This window comes from Sturnus vulgaris, unplaced genomic scaffold (genome assembly GCF_052056855.1).
Source record: "Sturnus vulgaris isolate bStuVul1 unplaced genomic scaffold, bStuVul1.hap1 Scaffold_521, whole genome shotgun sequence".
Lineage (NCBI taxonomy): Eukaryota > Metazoa > Chordata > Aves > Passeriformes > Sturnidae > Sturnus > Sturnus vulgaris.
This window is the reverse complement of record NW_028276515.1, coordinates 411,478-418,569: the sequence shown is the minus strand read 5'-3', so window position 1 is coordinate 418,569 and position 7,092 is coordinate 411,478. Positions and strand designations below refer to the sequence as shown.

At 47.6% G+C, this 7,092-nt stretch overlaps 1 long non-coding RNA gene across 1 annotated transcript; it reads right to left on the bottom strand.

Moving 5' to 3' along the window:
• Positions 1 to 518: 518 nt before the first annotated feature.
• Positions 519 to 2,598, bottom strand: LOC148217634 (uncharacterized). The gene is made up of 2 exons (XR_015800929.1): positions 1,815 to 2,598; positions 519 to 1,488 (listed from the first exon to the last, which is right to left on the bottom strand). It is a non-coding gene; the product is annotated as an uncharacterized LOC148217634 (long non-coding RNA).
• Between the last annotated feature and the right edge of the window lie 4,494 nt (positions 2,599 to 7,092).

Below are 7,092 nucleotides of genomic sequence, written 5' to 3'. Positions count from 1 at the left end.
TGACAACAGTGTAATGGACTCCCAGGAACCTCATGAATGCTCTCGGTTTCATTTTTGTGTATTTTTACTCCCTCATTTGGCAGCTTGTAAAACTTATCCTGGAATTCAGAGGTCAAGCAGGATCGACTTTGGATTGACCTTCACCTCTGGTCCCACTTTGTGCAAACACAACTCGTGCCCAGGTGGGTGAACTCATCACCTCAGCTTTTCACTCCAGAGTATCCCCTCCTTATTTCCCTGTAGATGAACTCAGATCCACTCCTCACCTCCACTCCAAGCGTCCATTCTGTTCCCCACAGGCCCTGGTGGCCCCGGGGAGCTCCCTTGGCCTTTCTCCTGCCCCTCTGCAGCCCGAGGTCGCTACACAAACAGTTCTTGTGTCCCCTCTAAATGACCCCGGGTTTTCTGCTCAATGAATGGCATGACCCGTGCCCACTGCTCATGATTCACCCAACCAAAATCAAGAGCAAATGTTGCTTGGGCTTTAAGAACTTGAAATAACTCTGAAGCAAAAGAAATCACCTTTTTCTCCTGGTTTTTATTTTTATTTTTTCATTTAAGATGCTGGACTTGCCTCTGTGGATGTGTGCTGAGCTCTCACTGCAGGGGACTGTCAGGCCTGAATGGCTGTGAGTTCGTGTTCTTCTCAGTAGGGAATCAGAAATTATTCTTAGACCATAGAATTGTTTTCTGAAACCTTTCCCCTTTCCTCTTTGTGCCTTTGAATTTTTCAGCTGTTCCCTGTTGTCACTTTCCCTGCCTGACTTCTGTGCAGCTCCTAGCTGGGAAAAACTGGGAAAACTTAGGGGGTACAGAGGTGGAATTTTTGGCTGGATTTTTCTAACATTTCTAATTTTGCTGAACTTATTTCCCCAGTGAGAAGAGCACGAACTCACAGCCATGCAGGCCTGACAGTCACTGCGGGAAATCTGACACAGTATTAATAAGTAACCTTTCCTGAGAGCAGTCACCACCCCAGTCCTCCAGCCTTGTCAAATGTTTGCAATGAATGGACCCAAGTTCTAATCCTTAATCTAAATTTATGTCAGCTTTTGTTAGAAAGATACCGGACAGTAAATCATACAAGAGAATTTAAAAATTGCACAAAGAATAGCCGGCCCAGACCAAACCCAACCGCCCCCATCAGTGCTCCACCCCAATTTTGGGAGAAACAGTGATACAGTTTATAAATACTCTCCTTCCACACTATTCAGTCCTTCACCGCACATCCCCAGAGAGGAGTCCCTCAGACCTTGCTCCCCTGAACACCAGGAGAGCTGGAGTTTCACCCAGATCCCACATTCCCATGGCAGTTAATCCCAGCAGGGAGGCAAAGAGGAACCCTGCATCCTCTGACATAGCCCACAGCACGGGCAGCACCAGGAGCCCTCCAGGCTCAGACCTCTGGTGCTGAAGCCTCTGGGCTTTGGCTGATCAAACACCACAGCTCTTGGCAAAGATGGCAGGAGAGTCGTGATTCTTCCTGTCCTGAAAGAGAGGAGGAAAAGAAAATTAAGTCGACTGCAGAAGGATTCCAGCTCTCAACTTCTGCTCTGATTCCTCACTCTGGGGTTTTATCCATGACAAGTGACACCAATTCAGAGTGCCCTTTTCCAGCATTTTTATTCCTAACTATTTCAGACATTAAAAGGATGCTCATTTCTCTTATTGTATTCTTTGCTTAATTTTATTAGAGGCATTTTCATCCCAGACCCCACTTGTCAGTTCTTCAATCCTTTAGCACTGGACTTGGCACAAAGGGATACCCGTGGTGCTGCATCACAAGAAATCCCAAAGAGAAACCCCTTCCAAACCTGACGGAGAAAGCTTTCAAGGCACTCCAGAACACAGACAGCTTTTCCTGCCTTGTCAGGCCCCACCAATTCTGTCCCATCCACCTGAACTGTGCAGGTGAGGAAAAGGCTTTCCTTGCTCCTCGGGAATCACTGTCTGAGACCACAGATGTCCATCCTGGGCAGCACCTGGAAACAACGTGGGAAAGGCAAAATGAGAGTGTTTTCTATCAGAAAATTACTACTACTAATAAAAATAACAATCAGAACTTCTGGACAAATTTAGTAACATCACTTTGATATGAGAAATACAGGCCATGCCCATCCTTCTAGCCCAGGTGAAAACAGGAAGGAGAACTAGAGGAAAAGCAGAGTCCCTTATTTGATCTCTGGACACAAACGGAGGCCTTTTCCCCGTGAAACCAAACTCACCCTTCCAGGGTTCCTGAGATCAGCTACGAGGAGGCTTTTGGCACTCCAAGAGCAGCTGGGTCACAGCTGGATGCGGCTTGGGTCTGGGAGACACCGTGCTCCTTCTGGAATTCTAGCACGCAAATGCCTGCTCCTGGCCCCAGGCCCGGAGATAAAATCTGTGGGGTTTTTCCCTGTGCAACATTGTTCACCCCTCCCAGGTTCCTGAGATCTGCACAGAGGAGGCTTTGGGCACCCCAAAGGCAGCCAGGGTTACAGGTGGGGGCAGCTTGGGGCTGGGAGAAATCCTCATCCATTTGGAATTTTATCAGGCAGAAACCTGGCTGGGTGCACAGGTCTCTGGACACGACCAGTGGCCCTTTCCCCTGTGAAACAAAACTCACCCTGCCAGGCTCCTGAGACCACTTAGGAGGAGGGGTTTGACTCTCCAAGAGCAGTCGCAACGAGAGATGCTCACACAGAAGGCCATGCAGAAGAGGAAACGAGCGCACCCGCAGCCCCCCAAGGCGCGCCCCAACGCCCCAGACCCGGCACCGCCAGCTCGGGCAGTCCCATAAAGCATCCCCCGCCTCCGCAGCGGCGGGACAGGCGGGGCCCGGGGTCCCGAGGAAACCGAGCGTGCCCGGAGGTGCGGCAGGACGGCAGCGCAGCGCCGCCTGGCGGCGGAGCAGGAGAGCAGCGCCGGGCCCCATGGCAGTATCGGTACCCGTGCGCCCCCTGCTGTCCGCGGCGATGCAGCGCCCGATGCCGAGTTCCACGCCCGTGTCGCCGAGGGAGAGGGGCACCGCTGGCTGGGGCCTCCCCGCCGACACGGACAGAAGCCGAAGCAGAAGCCCCGGTGCCATTGGCGGCCCCTACCCAGCGGGCCGGGCTCCGCCGGGCCCGCGGCCCCGCGCGGTATCGGGTCGGCCCGCTCCCGTCTTCGTCGCACCCGGGCCCTGCTCCTGGCATGAAGCGCGTCACCGCCCCGCGCCGTCCCGCCCCCCGCGCGTCATCGCGTGCGTTCGGCGGCCCGCCCCGGGGGCGGTGCCGGGGGCGCTACCCGGGGCGGTGCCGGGGCAGTGCCGGAGGCGGCACCGGGGGCGGTGCCGGGGGCGTTCCCGGTCGCCGTGCCGGGGTAGCCCGGGGAGCGGTTCCGGGAGCGGTTCGGGGGGCGGTGCCGATTGCAGTCCCGGTCACTGTCCCCAGTCCCCGTCCCCAGTCCTGGTCCCGGTCCCAGTCCCCGGTTCCGGTCCCCGATCCTGGTCCCAGTCCCAGTTCCCCGTCCCGGAACCCGATCACGGTCCTGGTCCCAGTCCCCAATCCCGGTCCTGGTCCCTGTCTCCAGTCCCCGTCCCCGATCCCGGTCCCGGTCCCTGTCTCCAGTCCCCGTCCCCGATCCCGGTTCCGGTCCCTGTCCCAGGTCCCCGTCCGCGATCCCGGTCCCTGTCCCATTTCCCCGTCCCGGTCCCCGATCCCAGTCCCGGTCCACGTCCCCGATCCCGATTTTTCCCCCCCTTTCACACTGATTTTTCCCCCGATTTATCAATGATTTTTTTCCCCATTTTTTCCCATTTCTCACTGATATTTTCCCCCATTTTTCAGGGATTTTTTCCCCCATTTCTCACTGATTTTTTTTCCCATTCTTCATGGAGTTTTCCCCCCGTTTTTCACTGATTTTCCCCCATTTCTCACTGACTTTTTCCCCATTTTCCCCCATTTCTCACTGATATTTTCCCCCATTTTTCATGGATTTTTTCCAGATTTATCCCCATTTCCCACTGATTTTTCCCCATTTTTCATGGATTTTTCCCCCCCCCCGTTTCTTACTTATGTTTTTCCCCGATTTCTCATTGATCCCCCCCCCCCCATTTCGCACTGATTTTTTACCCATTTTTCCCCATTTCTCACTGATTTCTTTCGCCATTTTTCATGGAATTTCCCCACCCATTTCTCACTGATTTTTCCCCCATTTCTCACGGATTTTTTCCCCACTTTCCCCCATTTCTCACTGATTTTTCCCCCCATTCTTCAGGGATTTTTTTCCCCATTTCTCACTGATTTTTCCCCCCATTCTTCATGATTTACAGGATACTCTATCGTGAATGGAAAGCAATTAAAGGAAGGGGGGAGGTTACCAGCCACCTGGTCAGCTCAGACAGCAGAGCTGCACACGCTTGTGAGAGCCTGTGAATTATAGCAGGACAAGACATTAAATATATTTACTGATTCTAAATATGCATATGCGGTAATACATGCATTTGGAAAACTATGGGGAAAAAAAGAGGTTTATTAAGCTGCAGAAGAAAGAAGAAAAAAATTGGTTTACAAGGGATGGCAAGCAGTGGATACCAAAAGCTCTAGCCTTACAATTGTTAAAACAACTTCATTAAAGGAGTCGTTCTGTGCCTTCTTTGGGGTGAGGAAAAAAGGCTGAGGGGGGCTCCGACGTGGTTTGGGGCACCCCAAGGTCCCTGGGAGAGGGAGCCGGGCTGCGCTGGAGGAGCAGGTGAGTCGGGCATGGCGGGGGGTCATGGTGGGTGCCAGAACATTGAGAGGGAGGGGTGGGTGTAGAATGCATGAAAAACAGAACCTTAAAAAACAGCTAAATATAGTCTAAAAGGAATGTTTTATTGGCTTGTGTTTGGATAGAGGTAGGGTTTTTTTATAGATACTGTAAATAGAAAAGATAAAGAATAAAAATATAGAAGCAAATATAAGAAACCAATATATAAATATATTACATTACATTATATTATGTTATGAAAATAGAAATATATAAATATTCAGACTTTAAAAGGAATGTTTTATTGGTTTTTATTTGGTTAGAGGAGGGTTTTTTGAAAATAATATAGGCAAAAATATACAAATATGCAAAAATAGATACTGACATAAAATTATTATAACTATATATGCATATATATATGTAAGTATAAATATATAGAAATAAATATAAATATAAAATACATGTATGTAGTATGTAATAGAAATAATTTATCGATTTTAATATGTTATATTAAATAGTATGTTATAATAGAATGTAAATAGCATCTAGTATATTAATATACTAGTAAAAACTACATTAAATAGTATATAAATATAGAATCCACAATATAGACATATAAATCTACAGATATAAATATGAAAACTAAATAGAAAAATATATTCAAATATAATTTAAAATAATCGAGTTTTTTGTTTCTATTTGGTTAGAGGCAGAGCTTTTAAAGAAATAATATTAAAAACTATGAACCTACAAATATAGATGGATATAGATAAAATAGAAATACCATTAGTAATATAAATCTATGTATATAATGAATAATAAAATAATATTGTATATATGATAAATAGAATAGCAATTAAATTGAATATATGAAATATGTCTAGATTATGACTATAAATTAAATATTAAAAAATAGATGATTTTTATATATAAAAGGTTTTTTTTTTCATTTGGTCAGAGGCAGGGCATTTTTAGTTTGGGTCAGGGTTTTTTAGGGGCATTCATTGAGAGGATTTTATGACGGGTGGGGACTCTGGTGCTTGGAACTCTCTCCCTTCTCTGTCTGTCCCTGACAGGGCGGCAGTGCCGGGCTGAGTTGGGCGGCAGTGCTGCCGCCGTGTGGACACAGGCGGGTACTGCACGGTGCCCCTCTCAGGATGGCGGAAGGGCCCGCGGGCCGGGACCCAGCCCTGCGGCAGCGCTCAAGATGGCGGCCTCTCTAGGACCCCTGCGGATAGGCGTTTACATAAAACGCCTGCCCGCGCCCGCCGGCGCCCTCACGCCCGCGGCACCGCGGACAGCGCGGCCGTTGTCGGCACACTCTGACACGTCCGGGAAAATTGTCGGCGAGCGGATCGGCGTCGGCGATGTAATCAGGCATCTTATGCCTACACACCGGGGTCCTGATTTTTTCCCGCCCTTTCTGCCGCCATTTTGGGAAGGTCAGGCGGGGTGCCTCCCGAGCCGCCATTTTGAGAGTCCCGACACGCTCAAGATGGCGGCTTCTCTAGGACCCAGGCGGATAGGCGTTTACATAAAACGCCTGCCCGCGTTCGCCGGCATAAAAATAAATATGCATAAATATAAACATAGACATAAACATGCACAAACGTTAACCTGCATAGATATAAACATAAACATAAACATAAACATGCAAAACAATAATAATAAATATAAATATAAATATAAACATAATTAGAAATAGAAATACAAACATTAATAAAATCAGTGAGAAATGGGGTAAAATCAGTGAGAAATGGGGGGGAAAAACCATGAAAAATGATGGAAAAATCAGAGAGAAATGGGGGAAAAATCGGTGAGGAATGGGGAAAAAGATCAACGAAAAATTGGGAAAAATCAGTCAGAAGTGGGGGATAAAAATCAGTGAGAAATGGGGGGAAAAGTCGGTGAGAAATGGGGAAAAAATCAGTGATTAATGGGCGGGAAAATGCATGAAAAATGGGGGGAATAATTCAGAGAGAAATGGGGGCAAATATCAGTGAGAAATGGGGGGGAAAATCAGGAAATATCCATGAAAACTGGGGGAAACATCCATGAAAAATGGCGGAAAAAATCAGTGAGAAATGGGGAAAAATAGGGAAAAAATCCACGAAAAATGGGTGGAAAAATCCATGAAAAATCAACGGAAAAATCAGTGAGAAATGGGGAAAACATCATGGTGAAATGGGGAAAAAATCAGAGAGAAATGGGGAAAAATCATTGAAAAATGGGGGATAAAAATCAGTGAGAAATGGGGGGAAAATGGGGAAAAACATCAGTGAGAAATGGGGAAAAAAATCTTTGATAAATTGGGGCAAAAATCATTGAGAAATGGGGAAAAAATCAGTGAGAAATGGAGAAAATTTGGGAAAAATCCACGAA